Source organism: Xiphophorus hellerii, chromosome 19, assembly GCF_003331165.1.
Source record: "Xiphophorus hellerii strain 12219 chromosome 19, Xiphophorus_hellerii-4.1, whole genome shotgun sequence".
Taxonomy (NCBI): domain Eukaryota; kingdom Metazoa; phylum Chordata; class Actinopteri; order Cyprinodontiformes; family Poeciliidae; genus Xiphophorus; species Xiphophorus hellerii.
In genome coordinates, this window is record NC_045690.1 from 1,982,397 (window position 1) to 1,994,341 (window position 11,945).

Here is an 11,945-nt window from a genome sequence, read left to right on the forward strand (position 1 = left end):
CTAAAGAGGAACGTTCTAGAGTTATAGATCTAGAGTCAACACACAACTTCAGTTCAAATCAAATTATATTTGTATAACACATTTCAGCAGCAAGGCATTTCAAAGTGCTTTACATCATTACAAACACAGAAACACAATGCAACATAGAATCAACAATCAAAACACGACATTAAGTCAAGTTCCATCAATAAATTTGTAATTGATTACATTTCAAATACAATCCTAAACAGGTGGGTTTTTAGTCGAGATTTAAAGGAAGTCAGTGTTTCAGCTGTTTTACAGTTTTCTGGAAGTTTGTTCCAGATTTGTGGTGCATAGATGCTGAAAGCTGCTTCTCCTCGTTTGGTTCTGGTTCTGGGGATGCAGAGCAGAACCAGAACCAGAAGACCTGAGAGGTCTGGAAGGTTGATACAACAACAGCAGATCTTTAATGTATTGTGGTGCTAAGCCGTTCAGTGATTTATAAACTAACAACAGTATTTTAAAGTCTATTCTTTGAGCTACAGGGAGCCAGTGGAGGGACTTTAAAACTGGTGTTATGTGCTCTATCTTCCTGGTTTTAGTCAGAACGCGGAAGCTGGAAACTAAAGTTCAGGATGAGCGCTGACCTGAACCTTCAGAGCCACATAAAGGCAGTTACAAAGTCGGCCTTCCATCACCAGAAGAGCATTTCCTAACCCAGTTTCAGGTCCATTTTGGCCCTAGTTGGTCCATTTTGTTTTCAGTTGGTCCACCTTGTCTCCAGTTGGTCCATTTTGTTTCCTGTTGGTCCATTTTGTTTCCAGTTGGTCCATTTTGTCTCCAGTTGGTCCATTTTGTTTCCAGTTGGTCCATTTTGTCTCCAGTTGGTCCATCTTGTTTCCAGTTGGTCCATCTTGTTTCCAGTTGGTCCATCTTGTTTCCAGTTGGTCCATCTTGTCTCCAGTTGGTCCATCTTGTCTCCAGTTGGTCCATCTTGTCTCCAGTTGGTCCATCTTGTCTCCAGTTGGTCCATCTTGTCTCCAGTTGGCCTATTTTGTCTCCAGTTGGCCCATTTTGTTTCCAGTTGGTTCCTCATGATTCCAGATGTTCCCTAATATTCTCCAACAAATCCATATGCCTGCCACACTTTTCTTAACTTTGTTTTTATGTTAAAAACTGAATTTTCTGTCTCTTTTTTTGCTCATAAAATCTCAATAAAACATATCTGAGTTTTGGGTACAAAGTTCAATGGGTAAGTGACGTTTCTGTCAGGGTGACAAACACTGACACCAGGCATTTATTAGTCGGTTAGTAAACCGGCTGGTTGTGATTTTACTGGGACAGAAAGTCGCCAGCAGAGACTCATTTCTCAAGTTTAAAAGAACTTTTACTTCAACAAGCAAAGCGTTGTGGTTTTCTGCAGGCTCTTCACACAGACAGGAATGGGCGGCTCGTATCTGAAAGCAAGCTGCAGATTTTTTAAGTGGGAGATGATTTCCAGATGCTAAATGGAGTAAAACACCAGAGTAAAAACACATAAGGTGATTATAAAAGACCAAACATTTAGCCTGAACGATTTGGTACAGAGGGGATGGAGTTTTGCTTAAGTAGATGGAAGTGTCAGGATCTGTGTTTTTCTGTGTTTATTTAGAGTTTTCTGTGTCCTTACGTCTCTTCGTTGTCCTGTCCTCCCCTTGATTGTTCCCAGGTGTGTCTCGTTCTGTCGTTACCCTCCCATGTATTTAACTCCACCTGTGTTCCTTGTGCCTCGTCGGGTCCTCGTCGAATGTGTGTTCTCTCTTCCGAGTTTCTGTTTTGTTTAGCGGTTGCTACTGGCGTCGAGCCCTGGCTTCAGCTCGGCCGTGCGGCCCGTTCCTAGAGTGTGTTTACCCTTCATTAAAAACATCATATTCATCTTACCTGGGTCTACAGCGTCTGCCTCACCAACCCTCACCACACCTCATGACAGGAAGATCATTTCCAGAGATACGACTGAGGCCTTCGAGGAGGAACATATGGCGCATGTTACTACTATTATAGATATATGAAAAAAGGAATACATTTCCACCAAAAACTCAAAATTTGTAAGATTCATTTCTAAAGTTTTCAAGAAAAAACAAGGAAATTTCTGATCTCCAAAAGGCAAATATTTTTGACTTTTGAAACTCAGAAATTTCCAAGGTTTTTCTAGAAATTATTTTAGATTAATCTCAAATCTCTGCGTTTTTCTTGTTTTTTTGGTTGTAACATGCTGACTTACGGCTCTGCCTCCTCAGCCCACAGAGAATCCCAGCTGTCTGGAGGTAACTACATCCTGATCTGATCTGTCTGAAAGGTTATCAGCTGTTCTTCCTGTTCATCATCTGGTTCTGATCTGGTCGCCACGCTGTCCGATCTGAATAACTTTAAAATCCATCTGTAGCCGGTGGCGGCCATCTTGACTGACGTGAGCAGAGCTCTGCTGGGAGACGCCTGCAGTCGCTTTGAGGAGGTGAACCGTTCACTCAGAGTCAGATTGGACTCGCATGGTTTTAGTAGCATGACCATGCAAAAATAAAGAAAATTCAGATTTAGGCAAAAAATGAGAATTGAGCATCAAGACCTGCAGTGTGAAGAAAGCCCACGTTTCTAAACAACTTGTAACAGTTTCATGTTTCAGAGCCGAGCAACAGAACTAAGATCCACCTTTTCAAAGTATTAAACTTGACTCCACGTCGTGTGTCAAACAGATCAGATAATTGTTTTCTGAGAAACCTGGAGAAAACATTCTGTTTATTAGCAGCAATGACCAGTTTCTGCACAGACTGGAGGTTTTTCCCGTAACGATTCGGTTACTCTGAATGTTTCATCCTGAGATGCAGCACTAAGTGCAACCTGTAATGATTGGGAAAGTGCATTGAGTTCCACACAATCAGGCCGAAACCATTGGGAGGAAATATGAAACCATCTGATGTGCTTGCAAAACCTGCGTTATCTGATTATCTGCTCAAATGAATGTCTGCTGTCAGTAGATTCTGATAATTCCATCATTTGTTTTCAGCTCTGTTGTTCTGTGGTTTGGATTTTGTCTCAGATCAAAACTCCAGGCTCAGTCATTTAAAGAGGAGGTTTGTTGGTTGTGTTTGACGTCCAGCTGAGCCACGTCTCCTCTGATGATTTTGGCTTGTTCATGTTGGCAGCTTCCAGTTTCAGTCCAGGTTGAAGGTATCAGTCAGGAGCAGGCACCATTTGAACATCAGGGTCTGAGACTTTTATGTTCAGCTGGAGGTTGTTTCAGGTGGGTGAGTCTCCTGAATTTCTCCCAAATACAGGAGAAATGTCTTATTAAAACTACAAAGTTACTCATTTTAATGAGTTTTAAATCTCATAAAACTATTATATATTCTACTGTAAAAAAAAAAAAAAGAAGGTGGTAACAGTGTCAAGTCAAATCAAATTTTACTCGTGAAGCATCTTTCAGCAACAAGGCACAGTAAAAGGTTTAAACTGAAACTAGTGAGAAGATGGACAGTCAAAGTGTGTTTTTAAGGTTTAACCTGTCAGAGGAATATATTTAATATCTAATTTTAATAAGATCCAAAAGATTAAATTTGCTGTAACTTTCTTACCAACATTTAACCAAAGGAAGTCATGAGTTTATGATCAGCCTTGTTTTTAAAAATCATCGCTGATAGGTTATTTTCTCAACCTACATGAAAAGAACCACAGAAAACGTTTATTAGTTTTCAACCAAGCTTCTGCGAAAGGAGACAGCGAGTCGCTTCTGCTCATCGTTTGCTCTGAAAACCCTCAGCTGGAGCTTGTCTTTTATTTTCAGAGAAAGGAGAAAGTAAAAGGAAAAGCAAGTTTTGTCTCTGCAGACGGGTCATCTAGTCCTTTCTGATGAGAGGGAGAGCGATTTCTCACCAGGGCGGGGAAACATTCTGTTGTTAGACATAATCATGCTGCAGAGATTCTGTAACGGTGGGTCAAACGTTTCAACACAGCATGTAAAACTACTAATGTAAGAGAGATAACAACACTTCATAATTATAACAATCGCCTTATTCATTATCCCTCCCACAAAAACAGATTTTCTAAATGTTTTTCATCAGCTGGAGTTTGGTGTTAGTGTTAGTGACGGTGGAAGAGGTCAGAGCGACTCTGAGTCACTGTCAGTTTGTGGAAAAACGTTTTAGAAGATTTTTATTATCAGAAATTCATAAATATTCTGGTCCATGAAGTCATTTGCTAATTGAAGCATGCAGTTGTGTGTGTGAACATGAGAGTGTGTTTGGGGGGACGGTTGCCATGACAAACTAAAATCCCCAAAGTGATTCCAACTGTTAGTTATGTAACCAAACCTGCAGTTTTTCTAGCAGCAGACAGATTTACTGCTGAACCAGACAGGAGTCAGACGAACAGCAGGAAACACCGTCAGCACACAACGTTTGGTGCTTTCAGCCTTTGGTGCTTTCAGCGTTTGGTGCTTTCAGCCTTTGGTGCTTTCAGCCTTTGGTGCTTTCAGCGTTTGGTGCTTTCAGCGTTTGGTGCTTTCAGATGTTAAAAGTCTCCAATAACATAAAAAAGTCCCCAGATGTCCTAGTTGCTTTCCTGAAAGGAAATTGCTGAGAGAAATCTGAAACGTCTGAATCTAAATTAGCTACTTGTGCTCTGCCTCATGTCACGGAGAATCCTTCCCCCCATGAAAGTAGTCCTCCGTCTTTTACAACAGGTTTCTTTTTAAACATATCTAAAAGTTTCTTTGACTTAAAGAGTAGAAGTTAGTAAACACAACTAGACTAACAAATGTTTTACAGTGCAGATAGAGGATGAGTTCGCTCAGACTGTTGATATAAATTTAGTAAAGAAACTTTGGAAAACCAGGAAAGAACAGAAGTTATCTCCAGAAATCCTTCTCAGTTTCCCTCTGAAATCACCTGGCCCGGTTCGGTTGGAGTGTAAGTCCCGGTTCTGACCCAGTTCGGTTGGAGTTGAAGACCTGGTTCTGATCCGGTTTGGTTGGAGTGTAAGTCCCGGTTCTGACCCAGTTCGGTTGGAGTTGAAGACCCGGTTCTGACCCGGTTTGGTTGGAGTTGAAGACCCGGTTCTGACCCGGTTTGGTTGGAGTTGAAGACCCGGTTCTGACCCAGTTCGGTTGGAGTTGAAGACCCGGTTCTGACCCGGTTTGGTTGGAGTTGAAGACCCGGTTCTGACCTGGTTCAGTTGGAGTTGAAGACCCGGTTCTGGTCCATTTTGCCCGGAGCAGAGCTGCAGCTGTGTGTCGGTGTGACCCATAAGAACCTCTAACTGTTGGAAAACACAGAACCATGAATCTGTTATTTCCTGCAGTTATAATCACATCAGCCTGATGTCACTTCGGACCCGCCGGCGTCTTTCTGCACCAGTAACGTCCCAGTTTAATCAGATTGTGTGCTGGTAGAACAGCTCCACCAAAACTCTGATCTGAAGATTTGAGCAGAACTAACAATTATCCAACCAAATGTAATAAAAATATTCAAGCTATAAATCAGTTTTAAGTTTAAAACCACAGAGACTATAAATAACTAAAGTTTTATGATTAATGAGCGACAAGCATGACCAGGAGGCCGTTGGTGACTGGATGTCACTTTGTTATAAAAATGATACTTTCTGTAGCTTTGAGTAATTTGACGGGTCGGCCTGGTCGCTGGGACACCGTGAAGATAATCACTGATTGGTGATGTGATCAGTGAGCAGCAGCTTCCGAGTGGAAACCAGCAGCTGATTGTTTTATCCGTCATCCTCACCGGTACTGCAGGGCGTCTCCATGGAGATAAAGAGTCCAATTAGGCTGCAGGAAGAACTTCCTGGTGTTGTAGCAAATTCAGTTTCCTCCTTTTCTTAGTCGACCTTTCCTCAGTTTCCTAAAAGAAACGTTTTGTTTGATGAATGTCTTCACTCTGATGTAAACAGTTCTATTAATTTAAATATAATATAAGATTATATGACAAGGAATCATTAAAAACAGGAATTAGCTGCACAACTGAGACATTAGAAAAACACAACATGTTATTGTTTGTTAGTGTGACTGACTGTTACTGGGAGCCAATAATGAATCTTATCACATTTACAACCAAACAGATGTAGGAACAAAAACAAATTGAAAATTATTTTTGCAATCCTAACTGATTTCAGGTCAGGCAGTGAGCAAAAAGGTCAGATTTCATTTTGATCCGATGTCTGGACATAATAAAGCCATAATAAAGACAATAAATGCATAATAAAGACAATAATAATAAAGCTGCGATAAACAACATTATGAGTGTGAACGTTGTGACATTTTGTCTGTTGAAACTTCCTCAGTGTTAAAATCGACCACAAGCCTGTTGCTGCTGTTGTCTGTTCAGAACCGCCCCGGTTGTTCAGAACCGGGGCGGTTCTGAACATGAGCGTCTGGACCCGGAGCCCGCCGCTGTCTGGAAATATTCTGCTCACTTCCTGTCTCCTCCTGCCTGTCTGTAGAGTTAGTTGATGTGCGGCGTGTCGGCCATTAGCCACGCCGCGCCGCCGCCTGCTGAACCCCAGGCTGCTTCAGACAACAGGACACGACTCGCCCTGAAAACCCGACTTACTTGTTTCAACAGCTGGTTCTGACAGCGGGGCCTCTGCATGGAGAAGAAGTGAAAGTTTACAGAGATGTGGGTTTAAATGCAGGGAGGACTGAAACCACTACTGCACCTCTGGTGGTCAGTGTGAGTGACCCAATAAATCAGTGGCATCAACACATGAAAGATTTTTAACCTTAAACCCAGAACTGTGTTGTTTTCATTCTTCTTAGTAGTCCAGATAGTCCAGAAAGTCTGACGTTGAGGAGGAAGAAGAGAAATGGACGTGTTTGCATCAACAGTCGAAGCTAAAAGTTTGCATTTCTGGCTCAAAGTGTTTATAGTAGAAAAGTGTGTGGGAGTTCGAAGATTTGGAAAGAATTTTCTGTCCTCAAGCTTATGACTCAAACTCTGCCTTCATAAAATAAATGTAATTAAGCAGAAAAAAAAGATTAAAAGTTGAAGAAAAAATATCTGAAGCACAACTTCTGGAATGATCTTTGACCTCTGGTGAGGTGAAGGAAACTTAGCAGAGCCTCCAGTTTATTTGTGTTTTTCAGCAACACGAAGCATCTGGGACAGAAAACGGAGAAAACATTTTGGTTGTTGTGGTAAAAAGTTTGAACTCTCAGGCTGAAGAAACTTGTAATTCCTGTTCTTAGATACTTAAAAAAAAACATTACGCAACATTCAAATGTAAATATAAACTGAGTCTAAACATAATGTGAAGCATAACATTTTTATAAAAAGACGTATTTGGATGAAGCTTAAGGAAATAGAAGTGATAAAGCAGAGTAGCATCAAACTGTTTCCTGGATGTAATCCCAGACGGATCCGTCTGTCATTCAAGATTAAGTTCAACTTTATTTATAAATCCCATTCAAAACAGCTGCTGTACCCAAGTACTGCTCATAAAAACAGAAATAATAAGAATATACAGGGGAGAAAAATAAAACAAGAATATTGAAAACATTAAGACAAGAAAGATGAAAAATTCAACTAAAAGCAGCAGGAAACGTTTCATGGTCTGGATCAGTTTCTCTGTGTTTTAGGAGTTTCCTGTCTGACCTGAATAAAGTGATGAAAGGATTCAGCAGCTCTGGACGTCATGCATAGCAGGTCATGCAGTTCTGCAGCAGAGACACATGCAACACGCAGGCAGGGCTGGAGAAACACCCAACCAGAGATAAAAGGTTTGGAAGTATTTCCACTCCTACGTTATTACCCAGCATGCATCATCCCTAAAATAACACTTTGATATGAAGTAGATCATGAATCAAAATTTTATTTAATTGAGAGTAAATGTTAACAAGAGATTTTGTAGAAATAAAGTCTGTTTTTTGTGTGTGAGATTATGAGTTTCTATGCAGGTTTACCTTTTATTATTAATAAATGTAATGAGTTCTGTATTTATCCTCCTGTGTGATCATTTAAACTCTGTAATGTAACTTTGTGGTGCACTCATCTCATTCTTATTGCTCTATATGCTACAATTATTATTGATATTCACATGAACATTAAATGAGCGGCTGTAAATAAAACAGACCTGTGGGTCCCTCTACTGGCCAGAGCTCGTAACGCACCCTGCAACCACTAAACAAACCCAGAGGAAACTTCAGGAAATGTCTGCAAAGTTTAAAAAAAGATTAAGTTATTGAAAATAAATTGGTTTCCATTGATCTCATATTAGACCATAACAGCTCTTATATGGTTTTGTGGAAGCAGATATTTTATTTTTAACCAGCTTGTTTCTGTTTATTCAAACCTTTCCTCCATCATAAACTATAAATAACATTTTAAACATGACTGAGCAGAAAACAACTTGAATCAGTCCGAGTCTCTCTGTCATCCTGGCATTTTCTCTCCATCTGTTCGGCCCTGTCTCTCCCTCCTTTAGTCCCCGGAGTCTCTCTTTCTCTCTCTCTCTCCCTCTCTGTCTCTCAGACAACGGGAGCAAAACATTTCAGTCTCCATGGCAACAGGCCGCTGATTCCCAGCCGTTACTGAGCAGGAGTAACAGTTGGTTAAACCCGCCACAGTGAGAACCTGGTGCTCAGTTTTATGTTATAATTTAAATAATTCGGTGGTTTTGCTGAGTTTGGTTGTAATATAACATGTTATTAACATGCCACTCTGGCTCCCCCTGCTGTTGTAAACAGGAACATCACTGAGCTGAAATTAAACCTCCATCTGATGCAGCAGCCAGTAACGTTTTTATCTGCCAACCTCACCAGTAACCAGACCAGTAGAGAGCTCCGCGTTATGAATATGGTTAATATGATATGACCTGGATGAAAGAGTCATCCAGGTCTGGAAAAAACTATTAGACTCAGATGATGTGATGATGTTTATCATGTTTTCTGTCTCGCAGATTTTTTTCACTGCATTAAGATGAAAAACAACATATAAAAAAATAAACACATATCTAAAATTCTGATGAGTTTGGATGAGAATAAATCTATTTGTTTTGAATTGAGTCCATATCAAACCTCCTCCCGTAAATGTGCATCGATTTTCCTCCAGAACCAGGAAAATGTTATTTTTCAACCATTTTTACTGTTTAATAGCATATTTCTATTATTTTAATTTCTGCTTTTATTTAATTTCCCTTTGTGAACAATTAAGGATTTTTTTTTTAATTTAACCACAAAAATGCTAAATAATTGAAAAAAAAGAATCTAATAATCTCTCGTTTTGTGTGTCGTTCCAGTGGTGAGTAAACTTTATAAAAGGTTGGCTGCTCTGACTGTAAATCTCTAACGCCCTGCACCCACTGCACTAAATTCAACTGTGTCAATATTCATTGCAAGTAAAATATGTATTATGATTTATAAAAAGTATATTACCTTAAACAGGCGCCATTTTATTATTAAACATTTACTAGCGTAGATATTAGCTTCAGGACGGCAGCCTGGGATTTTGTTTGCTTTGGTGAAAAGTTGCTGTTTAAAGAAATCTCTGTTGTTAAGGTTAGACTTTAATCAAGTGTTTGGATGTTTCTGTGCAGCAGCTGAGTTAACAATGAAACCAGCAGGTTTAACTGGGCAGCAGCTGAGTTAACAATGAAACCAGCAGGTTTAACTGGGCAGCAGCTGGACACCAAGCGTCTGTTTAAGCTGCGTTAAAAGCTTTGTGTCTCTTTCTGCTTCAGCTTCAATGAGACCTAGACGAATGTAAAACTCATTTAAATGGTTCAGGTTTTCCTACAGGTGGCGTATCAAGGCTCAGCTGCCCCATAACTTCTCTTATCGTCTACCTGGGAAGTCAGGCTGGGAAATTTTTGGTTTCTGTTTTTGACAGAGAGAAAGTCTGTGTCTTCCCTCAACGATGCTCCTAAGTGAAACCAGCAGCGGCCGTCCTTCTAAATGCAGAGCTGCCATTATGTAGAGAGAGTAATGAAGCGTAGTGAGAGGCGGCGGCGGTGGCAGCAGCAGGGGGCGGTGGAGCCCCCGGGATGGCATTAATGCTCTCTGTTCACTGTCACACTATGGATTCACCAACCAGACGAGACGAGGCAGGAGGAAACCTCAGCGAGACAGAGAGCCGGTTTTCTTTTCTCTATGAAATGTTAATAACAGTTTTAATCCTGTCTGACCCTCTGTGAAGGCTGGATCTCATTAGCAAAATGTGATTCTTATCTTTATGTAGATGATTAAATAAGATCACAAGCTTCATGAACATTAGCTTAACGGACAAAAATCTTTTAATGCAAAAACTAGTTTGAGGAAAGAGAAAAACCACAGGAGGAGGAGAGACGGTAAAATTTCAGAGATGAGCGCTGGAAAAAAAAATCCTCTTACATTCTGCTATCACCATGGCAGCAGCCCGCTGAGATCTTCCCTTCATCTCTGGCTTTTCTTGCCCTTTTGTCTGCAGCATCAGGAGGCGAGAACAGCGGCCTGTTGGCTGCTGGTGGCAGCTGCTCATCGTGGAGCCGGGATCTGAGCTCCATCCGTCTGGTGAGCTTCCCATGGACGTCACCGGCTTCTAATGCAGCTGATTAAAACCTCCAGGTGGGAACGGATGTAGAAAAGTTTGGAAAAGTTTTCAGTCATTTTACAACCAGAAAACACAAAGTGGTGTCTAATTTTTTATCCCCTCTATTTATAGCCCTAAATAAACTGAATATTAATGAACAAACAGATGTGTGCAGATTACAGATGTTCAGACCAGGCAAGGAAAACAGGAACCGAAGGAGCAGTGAGGAAGAGGAGGGTGAGGAAGCACAGTGAGGAGCAAACGGAGCTTCAGCCAACATTGTTAGATGTTTGTTGTTAGTGGAGAGACTACCAGCCAGTTTTCAGCTTGAATCAGCACCAAGAGGTGACCCACCGATTTGAAACTGAAAAATCATATATTTATCCAGTCAGTGAAGGCAACATAGGATGATATTTTAGAGTTTAAAATCAAGTCAGAGAAAACCCAAGAGATTTAAGAAACTATTTAAAATGTAAAACATGTCCATGGCTGAGAGAGAGCAGATAACAGGAAGGCTAAACAAACAGCAAGGTCTTTGACTCACATCAAGACCGCTGCGCTAACCATGCTAATGGCTAAACTGCTTAATGATTTTGTCTGTTTGAAAATATTCCTAGCGACAGCGACTGCTATAATGTCACATCTTCTCCTAATTTAAACAGTTAATGACAAACTGGAAGGCTAGAAAATCAAAGTTTCTTCAAAAGAAAATTGTCTCCAAACGTCTGATCGTTGGTAATCAGTGAGAACAAAAGATTGCTTCAGCTACTTCTGCATCCTGAATGCATCAGACTAATATCAATTTACACATAAAGATTCCTTAGTTCCAACTTCAGGCCTTCAGACGTTCATCCAGAGTGTCGTGTGAAATCATTTGTTCTCTAGTTTGGCTGTAAACTGCAGCAGCCTTCCCGTTTGTTCCACAACAGCCTGTAAGATCGAGTAGAACAGAGGAGATCCTGCCCAGCAGGATGGGTTCCTCTGTCAGGATGAACCGTTTGACCTTCAGGTCAAGGTCGTCTGAGCAGCATCGGGTCAAACCGGTCTGAGATTCTGACTGTGTTCATCTGCTGACCAATGATTTCAGTGACATTAAATATCTAAAACGTTCATTTAATCAACAAGAAAATCCTGTTTACATTAATACAGAAACTTTATTAGTAACTTTACGTCTTTACAAAAAGAGCATCATGTTTGTGGTTTACAGTCTAAATATTTCTACCACAACCATTTAATAAAAATAACCAGATTTAAAAGTCTTTCTTTAAACATGTAAAAGTACTCGCATATTTAACACATTATTATAGACACATTTATATAAACTGTCTTTACATGATATAACAGACACAGTAATCCATGACGCTTCCTGTAAATGAATATTTGAACAAGTGCAGTGTTTCCACCATCAGCTTATATCTCTATATGATGGAGACGTTAGTC

General features: G+C 40.4%; 1 long non-coding RNA gene across 1 annotated transcript; it reads left to right on the forward strand.

Moving 5' to 3' along the window:
• Nucleotides 1–5,038: 5,038 nt before the first annotated feature.
• Nucleotides 5,039–10,535, forward strand: LOC116709350 (uncharacterized). Its single transcript, XR_004336852.1, has 3 exons — nucleotides 5,039–6,674; nucleotides 6,773–7,720; nucleotides 10,404–10,535. It is a non-coding gene; the product is annotated as an uncharacterized LOC116709350 (long non-coding RNA).
• Nucleotides 10,536–11,945: the final 1,410 nt, after the last annotated feature.